Here is a 22655-nt window from a genome sequence, read left to right as displayed (position 1 = left end):
ATATCTAATATTTATACTAAATTGTTTATATTTTATCACCTGAAAATATAATTTTGAAATAAGTATAACAATGTCATTTTTAGGCATCCATTTCAATCTGTAACTATGTTTGTATGGTAAAAAGACAGTAAAGGAAGAATAAACATTAAAAACATTAATTTAAAGGAAAAAAAGAAATGGAAGAGTAATGTTTCTGAAACTTGACTCTATAAGAATACCAACATCAATCTATTCGAGTAGGTATTTTAAGAGATTTTTTTTTGCCAGATGTTATGCAAGAAAACCAAAGATACCTGGTTATTATCTTTACCAATGATTTGGATGATCAGATTGAGTGCATCCTTGATCAGTTTCCAGATGACACAAATAGGACAGGAGTGTTCATCTGCTGGACAGGCTGGATGGATGGGCTGAGGCCAATTGTGTGAGGTTCAACAAGGTTAAGTGCCAGGTTCTGCCCTTGGGTCACAATAACCCCAGGCAGTGCCACAGGCTGGGGGCAGAGTGGCTGGAAAGCTGTCCAGAAGAAAAGAGCCTGGAGGTGCTGTTTGACAGTGGCTGAACATGAGCCAGTGTGTGCCCAGGGGACCAAGATGTCCTGGCTTGTACCAGAAATAGTGTGGCCAGCAGGGCTAGGGAAGAAATTTTCCACCTGTACTCAGCAATAGTGGGGCCACACCTCAAATCCTGTCTTGGCTTTTGGGCCTCACGCTGCAAGAAAAGTATTGAGGTACTGTCCATGTCCAGGGAAGGACAACAAAACTGGGACAAGGTCTGGAACACAAGTACTATGAGAAGTGGCTGAGGGGGCTGGAATGGGTTAGCCTGGAGGAAAGGAGGCTCAGGGAAGACCTTATTGCTTTCTACAGTTGCCTGAAAGGAGGTTGTAATGAGGTGATGGTTTGTATCTCCTCCCAGGTAAGAAGTGGTAGAATGAGAAAAATGGCCTCAGGCTGTGCCAGGGAAGTTGTAGATTGGATATTCCAAAGAAATTTCTTCTCCAAAAGGGCTATCAAGCACTGGAACAATATTGATGGAATCACCACCCATCAGGTAGGTAATTAAAAGATGCATGGATATGCATATAGGGATATTTTATTGGGGTGGACTTGGCAGTCGTGGATTCACTCTTAGAATTAATGGTCTAATGGGTCTTTTCCAACATAAATTATTTTATGATTCTCTTTGTTTGTTTTTTTTTTTTGCCGATTCAGCTGATTATACCATTCCTCATTAAATGATTGAAAACAAACTCTTAATGTTGTTAGAGTAAGACGTTGAAGTACTTTTCCAGAAACAAAATTCAAACTGCAACTGCATAACCAGGTTTTGTCATAGCCTGATCAGAAATGCAGCCCTAAGATGTTTTAGTATAGATAAAGAAATTACTAATTTGGATTATTACAACGAAAACCAAAAAACCTTAACTGTCCTCTAATGTACATACCTGTGCCATAAAAAGAGGCCAAAACGTATGTAGACTAGAAACTTCTGAAGAAAAAGAATTCTCATTGTTTGAAAGACTAAATCTTCAAATACATAAAGTTTTACTCAGGAATTATTCCACTGACTTCTTGGCCTTAAAGGACTGAAAGTGTACATGCTGTGTACGTGGGATATTCCAGACATTATAAATGATTGCATTCCAGAGATAATTGGGAAGAAAAAAAAGGAGTTTTCTTTTTATATAATTTTGTCTTCAAAAAGCTTCATTATCTTCAAATTTAAATGAGAACATCAAAGGAAATCCCAGAATAACCCATACCTTGAAGAACTGTACTATCTGGTGCAAGATTACTAAAGATCTAGTAAAAATAGAAGAAAAATTCCGAGTCCAAACAGTTTCATGACAAGCTGTTTGGAAACAACTGTTCTTTAATTTTTAGGCACAGCTTTTAAAACTTTTTATTTTCAGCAGACAGAGTACATCTCTATCATAAACAGAATAAATTGTATTTACCTAGGAATATGGTCTAATGTATAAAAACATAAATATTTATTAACACATTAATGCAAGGGCTGTGAGCTTTCTGGCATGAAGCCATGCTAAGCTGTGCATCTGCACACACAGAGGACAGCACATTAGCATGTGTATGCTAAACCTTCCCCAATTCTTCCTCCTCCTTTGTTCTCTGTGAAAACTAATTACTTTTTGAATTACTAAGCCTCTTCTGCACTTTGTTGAGTAATAAATGGATAGTTAGTCAAAACTGAAAAACTGTGACACTACAGGGTGAGTGTCAATTAGACCATTTTTAAATTGCCCTTCAGCTTGCTGGATTAACTTTAATTGATGTCCTAGTAATATCCCCTGTTAAATAATTTACAATGGTTTTTGACTCCCCAAAGCATTACTTAATGCCTTGCAATTATTAAAGTAGCACGCACCATCAAATTGGCAAGATAATTTAGTTGAAAAAGGGGTGGTATCTCTTTCGTGTGAGAAAGTGTACACTATGGACACAGATTTTCCAGTATAATTACCAGTTTAGAGGTTATTGATGCTTGTTAAATGGACAAAACCTACCAAGAAAGATAGTTTATTTCTTTCTTTCCAATTAAAAAAAACAAAAGCATATTTTTTCAAGCCAAATTAGACTCACAAATACAGAATTCCTTAATTATAATATATAGCTCAGTATCACAGAGGTTGATTTTTTTGCAGTATTTGATTTTAGCAAAATCATCTTAATTACTTCCACAATAAGAGGAACAATCAGCTTCCAATAAATAAAAAGACTGACAGAATGTTTGCTGAATAAATCCGAATGAACCAAAATGGCTGAATATCATATACTTTGTTTCTTAATACTTCTGTATTGAAAAGTGTTTCTGGATAAATATTAGGACATGAATTACATGAAACAGCAAATGCTCATGGCAGGAATTTAGACAGATAATTGTGCTTTCAAATCATTGCTCTTGGAGTACAACATAAAATATCAGATAGAGCTGGGACTCTTATTCCAGTGGAGAAAGAAGTTAGGATTTCTAACATATGAAGCATCATGATACTGGCTACTTAGATGAGTGAATTTCAGACTTTCTCCTTTGAAGAAATGCACCAGATCTCTTCCAAGTTTAAAATTCTACCCAAATTTACCCAGATATTTTAATAATCATGAATAAAATCTATTTATGAATCACCTTACCATTCTTCAGCTAAATCTGAAGATAAAGTATGTAAGTCAAGATCGATTTCATACTACTCACTAACTGAATAAAATCCAGAGATGATCCCTCATCTCTGGATTTGATTCAGTTAGTGAGTGGTATAAAATTTATCATCCAGTAGACAAAATAAGAACCTGACCATGCTTTCATAGACATCAATCCTTTTGCAACTACAACTCTATTGACCTTAGTAGCATTAAGCCTTATTTATACTGATATGAAAGGGAAAATGCATTGTTTATTTTGAAATGTTACTCCTCTGATTGATCTTAATTATGCAAATGAATTGTATGCCTGCCAACGGCGGCAAATAGATTTGCCTGAAAAATTATGGTTAGGGAACTACTGAAAGCGCAACAGCTGGAGAGCAGGACTATAAGTACACCTACAGCTCAATGAGGTGTTAGAAGGACTAGATATTCGTTCTTCTACAAGAGCTGACAACAGTTTCTTAAATCAGTCAGAAGTATCTATTTTAGTGAAAATCTATTTTCTTTTATTTCAAGTCTCTTCATGCAATTTCTTCCAAGTGTCGTTCTGGATGCAGCAACAAACACAAGACTACATCTTGAAATTACATCACTGAACTGCAAGTCACTTGTTCCTCCTCTCTTTCCATCCTGCTCTTGTGCACTGGAAGCAAGATCAGCTCTTAGGAAGCCACCTTTGGGAGATATAAATCTGACATCAATTAGCTCATTTGTATGACATAGAAAAGATTGACCTGTCTTCAGTAAATCCTGCCACAGTTGTCTGAAATCTCACTGCAGTTAGAAATTTTAAGACCAATTTGCTAGTTATGAGTCAGGAAAAAAATGTCTGTCGGAGCATCAGCAACATAACCTCAACATAACACAGAGACTGACCATTGGCTTCCACCAGTTTTGGCTTTTTGTAACTTCTTCATTTCTTTATGTGCATTTTGTTGAAGAATAGTTGGTGCTATTACGCTTTGTATTTTATTCTCCTGGAGCAGAAGAAAGACATGAAGGGAGAACGAATTTTTCAATCTGTCACAAATGAATAGGAAAAATGTAGTCAGCGTAATGTAAAAGACTAAACCAATTACAGAGGTCATTTTAGTCTGAAGAGGAAAAAGGTCAGGAACTATGATTGAAATCCTCCCCAACTGAAACATGGCAACCTAAGCATATCTTTAACATAACATGTGAAAAGTGTTTCAAAGTACAGTCTGAGCACTTGATGGATGTAAAACGCTGATCTGTTTAAGTCAAGGAGAATTCTGACAAGATTTTACCTTCAGCATTTTCTCTGAAATTTGCTTCCTGCTTTGGGAGCATATTAATTTCACAGTCTTTTCACATGGCATTCATACTCCAATTTAGACAGTGTGTGTATAGACATGCATAGTTATGAATTCTGCTTCTGTTTTTTCTTTTTTTGACTGATAAATGTTTCCTTTTACTAGGTGTCTTTTTCCTAGTGGCTTACATGACACTGTTTTTAAGGGAGTTACAACTGACTTCAAGATTCTGCAAAGTTGATTAAACACAACTGAGATATAAAATGTTTTTGCTATGACAAAACAAATACGATTCTTTTCCATATGTATGGATTGTGCTCCATTTATCTTCCCAGTGAAGTGAAAAGCGTGGCTGAGATGAGGAATGTTATATTTCAAGTGTGGCCTAAGTGCAGCTATTTCTTAGTAGCAGTAGTGTTGCTTCACGGTTTGAGATTTGAGAACCATCTTTTTTAATATACTGAGGTCACTAGAAGTCAATCATATAAGCTTATACAGTAATCTTAACCTGGGAACTGGGAAGGTATTTGTATTGTGAAACACAAATATTTATGTGAAGTCATTTCTGCCCTCTTTTCATAGACATCTGGCAATAAACCTCAATTATATTTGTCAGTCATAAAAGATAAATAAAACAGAAAATACATTCTAATATAGCAAGATACATTTACACAATGACATGTGACCTAATTTCCACAGGTTAACAAAACAGTATTTCTCAGTTAAGCGAGGGCCAGCTGAAACAACCATGCCAGGCAGCTAACATTATATATACCTTGTACTGGCAATGAATAAAACCATGAGTCAATTGCTGCAAGTCTGCTACTGATAAACTTCAACATTCTTAAAGAACATTTTTGCATACTTTTTCTAACTGCTTTTTTTAAAAAAAAAAAAAGAAAAAAGCAAGCTTTCAACAAAAGTTAGCAAAAGTACTTTTGTAAAAGTTATGAAAAATGCACTACCTTTGCAAATAAAAATGCATACACATATTTGCTAAAAAATATGTTTGATTATTGATTGTGATATTTTTCCCTTAGATTTGGCATACTTATATTATTGAAGGAAAATTCATGTCAAAGTTTAAAAGGACAGCTAAATGAAACAAAATAATAATAAAAATAAGTCTATATAACACAGCTGGAAAGCTTGTGCTTCTTATAATAAAATACCCAGTGCTATCACATTTTCTCTTCAGACATTTTAATATTAGGCGACTGTAAACACATAGTATTTCAGTTTTATAGACTGTCCTCATAAGAAAAGTACAAAAAAAATAGTTCTGAAATATAGGAATTGTTTTGTACCATGAAAATGGTAGGTGGTCATGATGTTTGGATTTTTTTTTTTTTAAAGAACAGGTGCTCTTTTGGTAATAATACAATCTTTAAAAAACCCTCCAAAACATAAAAAAACAAAACAAATAACACCTACCCCTCTTCCTAGTTACATACTCATTTTTCAGAAGAAATGGTTATCAGGTTCACTGGGAGGCTGGCCCTGCATTTCATCTGAGTACCCCTTTTTCCTGAATATAATGTCAATTAGTGGTACAGAGACTTCTTTTTTCTTGTTTTTAGTGTCATTTTCCATGCAATTAAAAACATTAGTATGTTGGCAGTTGCAGGGGCAGAGTGTCCTGGATCAGCACCTCAAAGTTTGTTAACAAAGTGAGGAAAGCTTTTTCCCCAAGAAAAGACACAGTGGGTTTCCTCTTTTGCATTTCCTCTGATAAGAGTTCAAGGCAGAGCATCTCACAATCACAACCATGAGGAGGACACCAGTAATACAGACAAGGCAAACCCAACAGATTTCTTTTGTTAAATAGTATCTGGAAGGTTAAATAGAGGCAATGGACCAGTTTTGCCTTCGTGTTCCCTCCCTTCCTGTGAAGCACTGAAAAATCTTATCTACCCTAATTACCTACTGATATACTGCCCTACCAAAACATTGTTATGTCCTGAAATAAGTTTATTACTAGCACGATATTCTTATGTGAGATAAGCATTAGTTTTGTAAACAAATCAGATTATGATCCCTGCCACTAAGCACTATAATGCCTTCAAATTTATCTCCTTTATAGAATATTGAGAAGAAGGATGCTCCTTTGGTCTCTTCAAATGACAAAAGGATTTCTTTGCTGATGTCGATCCTTTCCTGATGGTACACCCCACATGGCATAGCAAAAAGAGTATGTGTGTGCAAATATGTCAATAACTGCATGATCAAAATCCATTGCACGAACACTTTGTGTATGTTCCCAAAAGACGCCACGTTCTTCCAAGTAGAGGATAACGACAGGATTCTAAAGTCTGAAGATACGTGTGAAAGTATTTAGGCAGTTCCTGAAATACTTAGGAAGTTCCTGAGTGCCACTGCACCCCTTGGAAAAGACACATACCAGAGCAGTTCTCGAAGAACTGCATCTTGTGAGAAAAGGAACACATTAGAGGTGCTCACAAAAGATTGTCTCCTGTGGGAAGGACCCCATGCTGGAGCAGGCATCAGTACTGAAGAGTCAGATATAGCTGAATTCAGAGAAAAGAAACACTGTTTTACTTTCAATGGTCTTTCCTCATTGTGTCGATTCACAGAAAATGGATAACACATTAAAACTAGGTGGTAGACCAGGAAATAAGATATTTCAAACTTCTTATCAAAGGGAAAGAAATCTCTCTCAGTCTATCAGAATTCATAAATAATAGTGGAATGTAACCATTACTGCCAAATTTGAGAGCTAATCATTTCCCCTTCCTCCCTGCCATTGCCTGCTATCTATACCTTAGCCTCTCCTGTTAAGCAATACTCCAGGATTAGTCAGAGAACACCCACATTCTCTGTGCTCCAGGTAAGTCTACATAAGATCAGACATCTACTAATGAGTTTTACACCAATAAATCACAAAAAACTGTCCAGACAATCCCAATGAACCATGATAGTCAAGGGCCTTTTGGCAGATGCTTGGTCCTTGGTTATGCACACAGCACTGTCACTCCAAGCACATTCCTATTAGATACAGGTATATACTTTTCTCTTTCCCAGCCTGATGGAGAGAGGAAGCTTGATTGTCTCACTGGGAGAGAGGGTTAAGGGCTAGAATGATAATGTATGTTTCTGCAAATTACTTACTGAGGAGGAGCTACCACACTGAAAAATCAACTTTTCCTTTAGCTTTGAGAAAGAAGGTCTTTAGTCATCACAGTCTTAACAGCAATAATATCAGAGTTTAGGTTCTGCTGTAGTCATTCATCTTTCCAGAATGGTTTAAATATCATCAAGATTGTTAAAAGAACAGAAAATCATGCTTTTGGTAGCAATTTTGTCTTTAAATTTTCACCAAACAAAGGAATACTGGTGCTCTTCAATTTCGAGCAAAAATACATATTATGACTTTTAACACTGTTTATGTTGACATTGAAAAAGTACACCATTAGAGAATCTGACCTTACTGTTAAATATTGGGGGATTTTTTTTGCTTATGCAACAAATTATTTTGAAAGCATACTAATTAGACATGGTTGTGAGTGTTGCATTAATTATAGAAATGTTATGCATCAGTAGGATTACTGGAAAGCTTTTAAATTATAAAATAAGGCTGTACCCAAGAAATTAATTGCATAATCTATATTAATTCACTTGCTATTTGAGTTACTAGGGGGTTTATTTTATAATTAAAAACCTTTCTAGGATATTACTCTTATGGATCATTTATATATATATAGTGAGAACCTACATGAGTTAATTTACAGATAATCAAAATTACAGCCTTTTCTACAGAACAAATTAATTCTAGTAAAATAATTAAAACCTTCATTTATTATATTGTACTGGTCAAAATAATGCTCTGCTAGCTCCTGACTCAGCAAAAACATATCAACTTTTTGCATATTGCACTTCCATTCAGATTTTATGTATTAGTAATTTTATGATGAAAAATAGCTATTCATAAGTGTATCTTGAGCTGAAAAGAAATTCTAAGTGGTCTTTTTGAGACAAATATGTGCTTCTGAGTTTTCCAACTCCTGCTGCCTTGCAAGAAGAGGAGCAAAGTAAGGGTAGATGCAGCAACCATAGAGCTGCTGTAAGTTGGGCAGCTGAGATAAGTGTTGCCAAATCATTTGGTCAGAAAAATCAAATGATGCATGCTCAGCTCAACTACCTCTCCTCTACCTGACTGATGTTTACTTCAAATAACTTGCTGCCCTAAATATCAGTTTCAGTATGGAATTTGTCCAGTCCACATGATCCTAAAAGTATCACGAGGTGATGGATGGGACTGAGGCATCTTGTTCAAGATGAATTCGGATAAATTTGTTTTGTATAAATGTGAGTTTATGTGAAAGAGATCCAAGTGACAGAACTATTTATCAAACACACTCATATGTATGTAATGATTTAGGAATGGTATTGCCCAATATAGTACTCTCAGTAAAAATAAAACCAAAAGCCTTCTGCTCCCTCCTCTAGTGGCAGATACAAAAGGCAGAGATTGTGGATTGAGACAAAAATGATTCACAGGAACGAGGAATGAGATAAGAGAAGCAACAGTATCAGCCTAATCACAGTTTTGCTGTACTGGAAAGCATAATAATGACATCCAGGATTCTTAATGAAGGAAAAAATCCTTCTTTGCCATCATTCAAATATTGCAAAGAGTAAACATATTTTTTAATGCTACTATAACCATAAATGAACTTTTCTATTACCATCATTAAAAATTTATCAGAAAATTAATATTTTAAAGGCACACAGAATATCTGAACTTAAATCTGAAAATTGCAAAATGAAATTGTCAATCTTTGGAGCTAAAGAAAGAAGGTTTTGGGGTTTTGGTTTTTTTTTTTTTTTTTTTTTTTTTTTTTTTTTTTTTTGTTTGTTTGTTTGTTTGTTTGTTTGTTTTGTTTTGTTTTTTTTTTTTTGTCTTGGGTCAAAATCAAAGAGCAGTTCCTTTTTTGCAAATAAAATATGCTTTATTATTTTAAAATACCTAAATTTATTTTTAATTTTTTGAGGCAATATTTTAAATAAGTCTTGTTCTTATTGAAGAAGAAGAAGAAGAAGAAGAAGAAGAAGAAGAAGAAGAAGAAGGAAGAGGAGGAGGAAGAGGAAGAGGAGGAGGAGGAGGAGGTGTTGTTATCCTGCTAAAATTTTTGACATCCAAATTTCTTTTATTGTTTTAATAATAAGCTAGTGTGATAACCTATGTGACATGGACAAACAAATGTGATCAGAATTTTGGTGGGAAACTTTCCTTATGCAGAATGATTATCCAGTATGGTATTCTAGTTCTTATATAACCAAAGCTCCATTTTTTTGATAAAATAAAATGGGAAATAATGGTAGGCTTTAAGTCTCTGCTTTTTCTATGCAAAGGTTTGTAATATAAAGCAATGATTAAAAAAAACCCCAAATTTTGTTGCAGTCGTAATTATACATTGACCCTTTCCTCTAAAAGTTTTGTTTGCTACAGCCCTGATCACAGATACTGCTCCACCAAGGTGAAAGATGTTCCATGTACTGCAGGCAATCTCTTTTGTACATGGGGAAAACAGGAAAGGCTGCACTGGGGCTGTGATGCCCCAACCCAGTGCTGGAAGCCCTTTCCCAGCCAAGACACCTCACATTAGGCTGATGCATGGTAACTTTCTCACACTCCTGAACTCAAATTCCAGGGAGGATATTGCAGGAAAAACATAAAATAGGAAATTGTGAAGAGAATCACATATCCCAAAAAATCAAAGATGAAACAATGTGAAGGCATTAGAGAGGTAATTAAATTGGTACTGGAAGAGAAAATGAATGAACCACTAAGGAGATGTGGGCAGATTCAGTGGGTTTCCCAGTTCTCTCTGTTGTTTTCTGTTCCTCTCTAGAGGGATATATCTGCATTTGCTGTTCAAAAATGTAAGCATTGTAATGAGAGTGTGCTGTGCTACTGGCAAGAGTTTAGAGGCCTCAGTAAACCATATTTTATGAGTTTATTGTTTATCCACGTTTAGCAAAACATTAGGAAAAAGTGGGAAACCGAAAAGAAGTATCTGCCAGTGAACACAAACCTTGTATCAGAGCCCTGGGAGGTTGTTAGTGGACTTTATATAACTTTTAAAAATATGAGCCTTAAACTTCACAAATGAAATTAATTTCAAGTGCTATAAAAATACTTTTAAAGCAAACCAAGAATGGGAAAAATCCAGAGCTAGAACAAAGTGCCTGAATGGAAGAGGTCGCTGCTGGTGAGCAGAGATCAGGTCCTCTCCAGCCTATCATATCAGGACACCAGGACCAGACACAAATCCTCTTGTACAATTGAATTTAGCCAGATAGGCTTTGGCAAGGAGAGGTACCCTTTGCCAGAATGCCAGGGAGCACACCAGGTAACATTGTCACCATTTACGCCACGATCCACAGTTTTGTTCAAGAGCAACAAAGACTGAAAGACTAGTTTGAGAATTCACTCTACCACAAATATGAAAAGCAGACTTTGAATTTCCAGCGTCTCTGCCAGCTGGCAACAAACGGAATTCAAGATGCAAAATGCATTATGGAAATCAGATAAAGTTAAAAGGAGGAAAAAAGGCTTTTTACTTGAAAAGAAAAGAAAAAAATATTGAGTTTTAATATGAAACATTTTATTGTCTCAATACTAGTAGAAAGTCTCAGTGACTTTTGTCACTTTTTCAAATAGAAGGAAGATTGTAAAGCTGATTGCATATATTTAAAAGATAAAAGATCTGGAAAGAAACACTTACCAATTGCAAACACATGAGGGAGGATAATTGCAAGTACTGAACAAAATAAAATTCTAAGAATTAAAAAAAATATTCTTATCTTTCATAAAACAAAAAAACATTAATTCCATGAACATTTTTAATGCTGTGTCGTTGGTTTTTCCTTTCAGTTCTTCATCTGTTTTGCTGCTGCTCAAAACACTCAACCCCACTTTGAATAAGTGTTCAGTGTTGAGCTCCACATAAATATAAGCAGGATATAAAAAGTTGGAATAAATCCCAAGGCGGGTAAGAAGGTTGGTTAAAGGAGTAGAGGGCATGACTTTGTTCAGATTACAGAAAAGGAGGCTGAATCATGAACTCATTGCTGTCTACAATTTCCTCATGATGGGGAGCAGAGATGAAGGTGCCAATCGCTTTCTCTGGTGTCTGGTAGTAAGACAGAAAGGTGTGTTGAAGCTGATCAGTCTGGGGGTTTCAGATTGGGTATTAGGAAAAAGGTCCTTACTGGGAGTATTATCAAGCAGTGGAGCTGCTCCCTGGGGAATAGATCTTGCCTCAAGCCTGCCAGTTTTCAAGAAGAATTTGGGCAGGGTCTTAGACACATGGTTTAATATGTAGGTTGCCCTATGTATGAGGTAGACTCAGTGATCATCATGCGTCCCTTCCAGCTCAGCATATTCTTCAAGTTCTTCATGATTTTCTTTTTTAATTCCAAAACACTAGTGGACTTATAATCCCCCTCAGTAGCTGTATGAAAATCAAGCTGCTGTCATATCCTTTACTTACTCTTCCTTAAATGGCATGTCATCCAAAACTACAAAAAAACCCCAACTGTATTACGCATTTTATTGATATTTTAAATCCTTGATTCAACAAACATTTGTCAAAACGTAATGAAAACATCAATGCATGCTTCTTTCCAATAAAATCTTGCACTACAAAAAAAATTGTCACAACACCAATAATGCTTCCTCTTGTCAGTTAACAGGTAGGATAGGCAACACTTTGAATTAATAAATCCTTGTTAATGGACTCCTGTAATAATTCTCAATTTTGTTCCAAAAAAGTTTTCTATAATATGTTACTCTGCATAGGTCCTCAGAAACACACTGCAGTAAGAGAAAAGAAAGGTACAAAGAAAACAGAATTAATTGCTTTGAGAGGTTGCAAAAATAATACGTATGTATTCCCTCAGGGGTAGGTTCTTAGGTTCATACAATTTGCCTGTCTTCAAACAAATGCTTCATTCAAATAATGTTATGTATCATTACAGAAATTTTATTTATGATGTTTCTTTATTCAATAGTACACTCTTAATTCTGCACTAATCATTTTTTTTACATTATTGTAGTTTTCTCTTTTTTTTCATATTTTTCTGCATTGTTCTAACACACTTTTTCCTTTTAGAAATAGTGATGAGATTTTAAAATTTTTAGTGTTTAATCCTGCTTCCAGAAAGTTACATATTATTATAAAGACTTACTGAAAAAATTAGAAAAAACTACGGGAAGATAATTTTCTATGAGAGGGAAGACAGTTCCAAGAATCATCTGTTTTTATACCCCTCTTCAATTTTTATCCCTGAAAAAATATGAAATTATGAATTCACCTATTTCTTCTAAGCAGGATCTGAGGGATACCAAACTAAATTATGATTTTCAGGTAGAATATTAAAATGACATTTTTCAGTGGTCAATGGACTGGAGAAGTAGTTCAGCAAGCTGATTCTAAATCTGCCTGGGATGCTAAAATGATCAAATATTTTTAGTGTTTTATCTTCATTCCCACACTTGTTAAGTCATCCAGGAAATGATTGTCATCCAAATGTAAATTTGTACATCCATACCAGGGCAACAATGAAAATTAATCTGATTTTGCCTTAATGTAAAAAATTTACATGATGAGGAAGATAGAAGAAATTCATGCATTAATTGTAATGAGTTTTAGGTTTTTCATACTCCTCCGGAAGAGTGATTTTTTAAAAATGTGATTGCCTAAACTATTCAAATGTGAGTAAGTGTATTTTAATATAGATTATACATATTCTATAAAACATAGGGACAGTCAAACTGTTTATGTAGGAGATTAAAGATCAATATTTCTGTGTGTCCTTCTGACGAAATGTCAGTGTTTGATTTTGGGCAATTAAAGAAGCTTTATTTTGACGCCATTCTTAGCACTGCAAAGTAATGCCTTCTTTACAGTTATTTATGCATAAAGAATATTTGAAATATATTTGGAAGAGCCAAAAAGATACAAGTAGCAATGCTCCTTGTTTATATTTCACATATTTTTTCACAAAATGCAAAGAAAGTGCGAACTATGCTGCTTCACCCTCCAGTTCTTCCCATTAATCTTGTTTATTATCTCTTGTCCTTTAGGAGGACTGTCTTTGCTAACAAACTGTCTGGATAAAAGGTTTTTTCAAATATAAATCCTGGTGTTGAGTTCAGTATAGCTATTCACACAATTTTCTTTAAAACCTTTCTAATTCAGCATTATATAGCTCATTTCCTCTATACCTGGAGTTGTATATTACCTTCAGAAATTTCTTGCTGAGAACAATGGTAACTGCTAATATAAAATCAGTTTAAAGTCTTCTCTTAGAAGGGTCTGCTTCATCCTTGTATATGAGGCAAATTCTGCCAGCTGTGATTATCTCATTCACCTACCTAGAGACTAAAGTTGCCACAGGTGACAGCCAAATTCTTCCTGCTTATCTGTGGGACTAACATCTTACTCTATAACACGCTTATTTTCCCACACTGACAAGTTGTTGACTCGCAGGGCACAATGAGAAGCGAATGTGGAGAGCATGCATCAATCACTTCCCATCACATTCCCTAGCCCAAATGTCAGTGATTGGACAAACTTGCTTTGACAGGCATCCTGTCTGCACAAACAGCTTGTCAGTTTTCTAATAGGATTCAGCTGCTCTCTCACCATAAGCTTCACAACCTGAGTCTCTTCAAATATTCCCCAGTGGAAATGGGTGAAATCGAGTGAACAGAGAAGACATGGGAAGGGTGGGGTGGTGTCATTTTGGCGACTTTAGAGTAAATTACAACTTTCAGAACTTTTGGCAATTTTTTTGCTGTAACGAAAAAAGAGAGAAGAATAGCAAATGTAATATTGACATTAACCTACAGCTGCTATGGTATTTTATTTCTTTTAGCAAAAGCATAGTTCAAGAGATGTCCCTGATACTGAGGCGGTGCTCCTGATTTGGGGGACAAGCAACTTCGAGAAGCATGATTGCATTTACATGATGAAACTAAGAAAATAACCTTTCCTGTGGCAAGGTGATTTATCTGATGATAATCATGACAGTTGCATTTGAGAGATCAATTTAGTTCAAGGTATGTTTTCTGACCAAGGATCTTTGCTCATTAGAGAAATACATATTAGAGTACAAGCAAAATATAATGCAGAACTATCTGTTTTCCTATTAAATGCATTACAAAAAGAGCTACTTGGCTTGCACAGGGACACACTTTATTACTATGTTGGGGCTTTAATAGGAAAAGAAACAAACAAATACTATATTATAGCCAAAAGCTATGATTTATATACTTGAAAAGACATGAATAAGAAATGTTTTGCAAGACAGTGCAATTTTTTAAAATTAAACCTAAAAATTGTTTCATCTCAGTTTTATATTACTACATATTTTATATTATCGTCTCATAATTATAAACACTGAATTTTTAGAAAAATTTAACAGTGAAAGTAAGATGTTTCAATAAGCATAAATCAAAAAATGTTAAGTATAAATTTGATCCTAGAAAATTGTATTGATTCTGAATCACACAAAAATGGACAATTACATCACCAGTTTGAATGCCTAGAAATTTGGATTAGTTTACTAAGAGCGTTGTAAATAAATGGCTCAACGGGTTGTTACCAGAATACAAAGTTCTGTCAATAAAAAGTCAATTGCAATATATGCCTAATTACACAGGAACAGTAAATTTGCATAAAATCTTTCATACATAATTTCACTTGTTAACAAACAAACCTAACACTAATAATCATTACTCAATCCTGTACAGGTGCTGATGCAGAATTGTGTGTGTGCAGTTCACAGTGCAGGAGCAGAGTCCAAGTACAATGTGTGGAACACCTCAAAAACCTGATGCTACACATTGGTTCCACTCTACTGACATTTGGGTGTGGTGGTTCCATTCCTTCCACTGCACGAGGTAACTTTGCTGCCCTTTGGCCACTCTGTGGCTTAGACATTATGTCTGTAGGCATTTCCTAGAGACATCAACTCCTCCATTTTCAATGACAGATTATTTCAAATAATTTAAAAGCTCCATATTTTATCTCCAATTTGCCCCCCTCCCCACTACTATACTATTTATCTTTTGAAGGGAGACCACTTATAGCAGGAAATTAAACAAAGTTCTTGAAAAAAAATAGCTAAGACAATGAAAAATATATACTGATATTTTTTCAAATTACTCTTGTAAATCATAATGTTTCCTTTAAAACATCTAAAAAAATATCTAATCTCCAGCATCTTAGTATAAAGAACAAAGTACAAATCAAAGTGGAAAAAAATGCATCCTAATACATCAGGAGGAAAAATATATGTAGATAATGGAATGATTTCAGAACATGCACATAACCCAGAATAAATTTGAAGCTGCTATGATTCATTGACACAAATACTTATTTTTCTGGAAACAATCTTTATACTTTTACCATTGATTTGTCACAAGAAAAATATTCTGAAGACAGAAGACGCATCTTAAAACAGCTCTATAAAAGAGACGCATTCAAATAGTTCAGACACAAATTTAGCATCGAAGAAACACAACAAAAATTGACACACAAAAATTGTAGAGCTATCCAGAATCTCCTCATGTCTCACCACTTACCGAACACCTGTAGTAGCAATGACAAAAATACCCACTTTGTGTGAGCTCAGATGAGTGTATGTGGGAAGGCCAGAGAATGTGAATGTGAGAATCTGATCATGTGAAAACATGATAGTTTACTGGGAGCTTTTACTATGAGCAGCTCCCAAAATTTCATATACTCCTGTTATAAAACACAATTTTTCAAGGAAATGGTCCTGATTTCCGGCAGCAAATCTTAGTATACAAAGTTCACTTCCACCGAAATAGAAGTCTTCAAAGACTAAATGGTGACTCTTGTTAAGAATATTTTTAATCTAATTTTACAATTATTGTTTCATAGGCTGATTCTTAAGAATTTTGTACCTAATCTATAGAGGATCCAAGTGAATAAAAGTTCAGTTAACTAGAAATTCTGCTTAATTGAAAGCTATGGTAATTGCCAAAAATTCTGTGCAACAGTAAGCTACACTAACTGTTGCTGTAGATAAAAAATAAGCTATGTTCACTGTTAAAATATTTATTTAGTAATAAAGATCTAATTGTAACTACAACCACCTGGCCAGTCCTCATTCTACCAATGAGCCCTAAAACATGTATATATGTTTTATGTAAAACATATATATGTGTATCTAGTACATATAGCATATATAAATATGTTATAAAGGATGCATAAAGGATGTAGATATATAGATATGTGAGTGTACATATATTTATGTAAAACATATATAGAGATATGTTTTATATACACATATATATACATATGCTAAAGTATTCCCTCTGTTCTGCCACCCCTAAACAAAAGGTTCACACATTTAAGATCACTTACAATTCTTGGTTTTTTTGTAGTTGCATAAGCCAAGTCTATGACAAGCATTCAGTCCAGGCCCTGACTCTACACATCAATGAAAATAAAATTTCTAGGTATAAGCAAGTATTCTTCTAGTGTCTAGGAAATGGCCAAGAAAACTCTGGTGCCAATGTATTTAATTTTAATTGGGATAAATGTTATGCATCTACCAAGAACAGACTTAAGTTGCACTTAAGAAAGGTAGATGGAAGAATGGACTAAAACGGGGAGAGGGAGAGGAAAGGGAAGATGGATGTGCAGGCAGAGAAGGCTGTGGCTATAGGGTGATAATAGGGAAGTCAGAGAAGCTTTGGATAGGTGGAGCTTTCTAACATAGTTGCCTCCTTAGGGAATGCAAGAGGCCTTTTGTTTAAAGAAAAGCAAATACAATAACGTGCCATTGCTCCTAGCACTGACTATTAAGAGAGGGACACCAGTTTTACAGAACTCATTTTCAGGGGATCTTCATTTTGATGAGATCTTTTTCATTCCTTCCCTGTAGGACATAATTAAAAGATGCAAAATCTTGTATCTCAGCAGGTTTGCTCTGTCTCTAATGAGATAGAAAGGAAACCCTTGTCAAGACTAATACCTAAAATGAGAATGATACAGTATTCTGCATGACAGCCTGCCTTTAAGATGTAAGGCATTTTTTACTTTCTCTTATCTTTTCTCCCTACCGAATTCATTGTCTACCTTACTTAGCAGCATGGTAAAAAAAAAAAATTAAAAAATTTTTAAAAATTGAGTTTAAGGAGGCTTTAAACTTTCAGACAGTTTTAGGTGCAAATTGGTAACTGTCCTTTATACCTTGCTGTTCCATACATGACCTGACCACACAATCCCAGTAAAAATTTGAGCTAAATCTCAGCCAGAAGTCATGCAGAAAAGTTTATTTACATAAGATTTGCACATTTTTGCAAATTTGTGTGATCCATATATTTTGTCCTTATCTTGGAAAAGCAAAGAGTATAATGATTTCATACAGGAAAAATGCATATACACAAGTTGTTGACAGTATTAATTCTAGTGTAAGAAAGAATATATGGTATGCTTTATATGGTGTATATACGTACACATATACGTACCATATAAATGTATATATGCAGTGTGTGTGGTTTCTCTATCATCCCTAGAAATTATTATTTTAAGCAGAAATTTTCTTCTAAACATTTAAAAGAAGAATTTTTCTAACTAAAATATTTTAACTGTTAAAAACTAGGAACAACAAACCTCATCATGAGAAAAAGCTAGGGTGTCTGCAGGTTATTTTGGATTGTGTGTAGTATTCTGTAAGAAGTATAGATTTGGAATAATGTGCAGAACTGGCATGAAATGCTTTCAACACCACCCTCTATCAAATATATTTACTGATTTTATTAACTGCTCTTATATTCAGAGTTTGTCTAGAAATAAAGAGGAAAAATCAAATTAAGGTCTCAAGTGAAGGATGTAGTTAAACAATAGCCCCACAGTTAGGAACACTGCAAATCCATATCTGAACAATGACAGAAATCCATTTTATTTCAATACTGTTTTACTTTATTAAGCACTGAAATATACAATGTAGGAATATTAGAGATAAAAATCTACCTTAGTGAGCAAGAAAAGCCAAGTGAAAAACGTGGACCTGTCTCAGTCAGAACTCATGTGAGTGGCTAAAAATGTAATCTGGAATCAGGTAGGACTCACAGATGGTGGGAGCAGATTTAAGTATGCGTTTGTATAGACAGACAGACAGAAATAAAGATATAATGTTTAATAAAAGCCAATATATTCTACAAAACTTAAGTCTAGAAAATGATTTGGCAAAACTTTTGCATATATCTGTTAATATATTGTCTTGTCCAGAGGAACAAACACAAAACAAAATATGAAATTTTTGGATTGTATGTGCAGTTGAGTATTATGAATACATGAAAAATGAAGGAAATAGAACTTTATGAAACAAAATTTTATCTAACCTTTCATTTAATTTTCAAATCCTTTGATAGGCTTTAGAAATGTCACAGGAAACTTGGCATTTTCTGTTTATTACTTAATGGCTTTTCCTGGCTTAAAAAATGCAGCTTAATGAAGCTCTAACATTTATAGGCTCTAAGATCTTCATTTGTGTGAATTTATTGCATTTATAAATTATATGAAGAGAAAGTCTCCCCAAACCGAAGTGCTCTAACAGAATGAGTAGTTATTCTTGAACAAAGGCACAGTAAAAGGCTTTAAAAGATAAAAGGGACTAAGTCTGTCAAAAATATTGTGGGGAGATAAAGAAAAAAGCCCTGTAAATCTATGTCAATAGGAAAGCCTCTCCACGGGACTGTTAAATCTTGCTGTGGTCCAGGGAAGGTGCTTCACATCGAAGCCTTCACATGGAAGGCTTGCAAACACTTGTTCTGGCTGGGATTTTTCTTTGCAGTTAGAAAATAGACATGAGGGATAAACAAATATCTCAGTTTTGCTGCTTATAATTTCTTTGGCACTGTATTATAATGGCCATAACAATGGAATATAATGACTTCTATTGGCTCAGGTAACATACTGAGAAATATATCAATCCTTTGCTACTTCTAGGTAGTAGAAGTAAATCAAGCAAGCATATATAAATCATTTCAGTTGAAAGGCTCCAGAATTTTGGTGTAGTTCCAAATTCTTGGTTATGGTGGATTTCCCGGATTTCACATACAAGAGTCAAAAATTTCTCACAATTCTCTTGGACATACTGAAATAATGCATGAATTTTGAGTCTACAGGTCTGCCTCAAATATGTGTAATTTAATCCTTTAATTGCTGAAAAGCAGGAAAACTATGCTTCTCATTCCACAGAACATGAGTAAGTTAGATAAGATTTTGTGTAAAGAAAAGAATGTATATGAATCTTCTCTTATAACATCTTTTTTTTCATTCCAGTTGATTTCATAATAGGCTGTGATCTTACTTTAGGCAAGCGCAGTCTTTATTGAGAGACCTCCATGATTATTGTTGCTAATCCAAAGAGTGTTTCATGTATTGGCTACAAGATTCCTCTTAAAAAACCTCTGCTAGGAAAAAGTAGCCATGACAAGAAATACTTACTTATCCAATGACGTTTTCAGCCTCTTTTTATGTATATTTATATGTAAGGGGAGAGGAAATGTTAAGTAGGAAGAAAAGCTATCTCCTAGGTAAAATTCCTGGCGAACCTCAGTCACTGTCAACTTTGACAGATGAAAAATCTATCCCTTTTAAGTGAATTTAGTGAAGAAAATTGTGCAATTTTGAAATTCTTTATCCCTTGATTTTTCCCAAAATTATGCCTGAATCCTGAGAATATGGGTAACCTAGGATTGAATAAATTATCTTTTATGCTTACCATCAAATTGAAATGAAATGAAATTAAACATCAGTTGGCATACTCATATGGGGAAGCAAAGTGCACATAACAATATATATTAAAAAATTGGAATGTTTAAAATATATTAACCACTCACTTTCAGTCTTCACCACTCTAAAAGGTGTCAAACAGGTTTTTGGTAATATTTGTCAATGCTGCAGTAGCACATGTACAGCAACAAAATTTACTTGTGCAATTTTAAAAATATGTTTGTTTGTTTGATTTAAGAACAACTATATTTAATTTAGTTTTAACTTATAAACTCCTGTGTTCTGTGCATAAAATACATGGAATTCTGAAAACAAACAGAGATTAATCTACTGGCCCAGTGTATAAAAGCCAGTGTGCCTTCATGAATGTGCCAGTGAATGGAACAATTTCACAGAATCACAGAATGGCAGAATGGTTCAAGCCATTGTGCATGCAAATTCAATGTCAATGTAATTTCATCTGATGCAGGGCAGAGTCCTTCTTGGTCAATGCCTCACTTAGAAGGAGCAGACACTAATACACAATTCTAAATGTCCTATTTGTTTTATGAGAAGACCTAAAACAAGACCAGTTTAAGTTCAATAGCCAGTTAATGTAATAGTTTCTTCCTATGATGATATTTTTAAAAATTACAGCTTTAAAGCCCAGACACATAGGAAACCCATTAAGACAAAACCTACTGTAAGCTCCTATAATGGAAAAATATCAGCTAAGGAAAACAGAGAAACTTGATGTGCCTTCTTCCAATGTAATTAACTTGATTTCACTGAAAGGGAAAATAATGAAAAAAAAAAAAATTTAAGAAATATAGCCATGTCAGTATAACCATATCATCTTGCTACTCTTGGGAAAGAAAATGAAATAACAATATTAGGTTTTACTTTAGTTTTCAGTTGAAAAAGTTTTCTATATTGATTTTTGTACTTTTCACCCAAATAATCTCTCTCAGAGATTTTTTTTGTTTTTATACTATATTTCCTATTGCTCTACTAGGAATTCATACTAAGAGTTATACTTTGTTTAATATTGACCTAAAAATAGTGCAGTAATTTAATCTCTAGGCAAACAAAATGGGTAACATAAATATTTTTTCTTGATGTTAAATGTGCAACAGTTCCCTTTCAAAAACTCATCAATCACTCTAGCTCAAAGCCAGTTTAAGCAGTTGGGCATCAAAACATTTTATTTATTTATTTCCATTTATATTCCATTTATTGCTTATTACTTTAGTTATGTTTGACTGAACAGTCACATTAGAATTACTATGGGAAAGATATGGTCTTTTCCTCTTTCTTGCACTGGTGCACATCTGATTGCTGTTAAAAAAACCAGCAGAAAATTACTCACTTTTTCATTTTGTTTTTCTTTTGCTATTTAGCCGCCTGAGATGGTTCACAGTCGGATCTAATAAGAAACAGCTGAGATGCTTATAAAAAAACTCCCACATTTATGGGAATATTAAGCAGAAACCAAGAAGCAAAGAGTATTTTATTTTTTTATTATGGAAACAGAAACATTCCTGCAAAACTAAAGCTTGCTGTGATTTTTATCAGATCTCCTTCACTCAGAGAATCACAGTTGACCAAGAACATGATAACTAAACTCATGTGAAAAGCTATCCCCACCATCTTGGGGAAAGTTTGGAAGTTGAGTTCTTCCACAGTACAACTGGAATATCTTCTTCTAGAACTTCTACACTATCACCACCACCTCTTCTATATTATTATAGCATCACAGCTACAGAAGTGTTTTATCTAAATCAGAGCAATATAAACTCAAAAACAAGTGGTTAGAGTCTCACTTACATTAATACTTCCTAATGAAATGAAAATATGTTAGACCAATTAACCATTATATTTAAACACTTGCTAAGTTGTTATTCAGTCAATAAAAGCTTAATATAGGGATGGGGTTTGTGGTCAAAGAAGTTTCTAGTCAGCTGCCTTCACATCCACTTTCCATTCACTCTTCCCACCCTATATGGGAGCTACTAATTTTGAGACTAACCATGAGCAATTTTAATAACTATATGCTCCTTTTATAGCACTAAGCATAGTGATCCCAAAAATAATCTTTTCAGAGCATTGCCTATTTTGTGAAAATATAGCTCCATCATCAACACTCTAAAAATTAAAAAAAAAAAGAAAAAAGGAAAAATAATCTGAACAAGTCTAAAGTAGATGAGAATATTAATAACATTTTTTCTGATAAAATGAAAGAATCTTAAAATTATGACAAAATCATAAATATCTGTTTAACAAGGATACACTTATCTATTTCAAAGAAATCAGTACTTAAACTCCTATATATAAAATAATTTTCAAGGTAAACACAGCTGTAGGTGGGGTTTTTCTTTGTGTTGCTGTCTTTTAACCACTATCTCATTGAATAAAAAAATAATTATACTTAC

The 22655-nt window shown here is 34.2% G+C and overlaps 1 long non-coding RNA gene across 1 annotated transcript in view; it reads left to right on the top strand.

Annotated features, from left to right (window-relative positions):
- Positions 1–14348: 14348 nt before the first annotated feature.
- Positions 14349–22655, top strand: part of LOC148225379 (uncharacterized) — a 65369-nt gene continuing 57062 nt past the window's right edge. Inside the window, exons 1-2 of the long non-coding RNA XR_015803849.1 lie at positions 14349–14528; positions 15222–15371. This is a non-coding gene — a long non-coding RNA (uncharacterized LOC148225379). The remainder of the gene's footprint in view (positions 14529–15221; positions 15372–22655) is intronic.

Source organism: Sturnus vulgaris, chromosome 1 (assembly GCF_052056855.1).
Source record: "Sturnus vulgaris isolate bStuVul1 chromosome 1, bStuVul1.hap1, whole genome shotgun sequence".
Classification (NCBI taxonomy): Eukaryota; Metazoa; Chordata; class Aves; order Passeriformes; family Sturnidae; genus Sturnus; species Sturnus vulgaris.
This window is presented reverse-complemented; position numbering and strand designations above follow the sequence as displayed.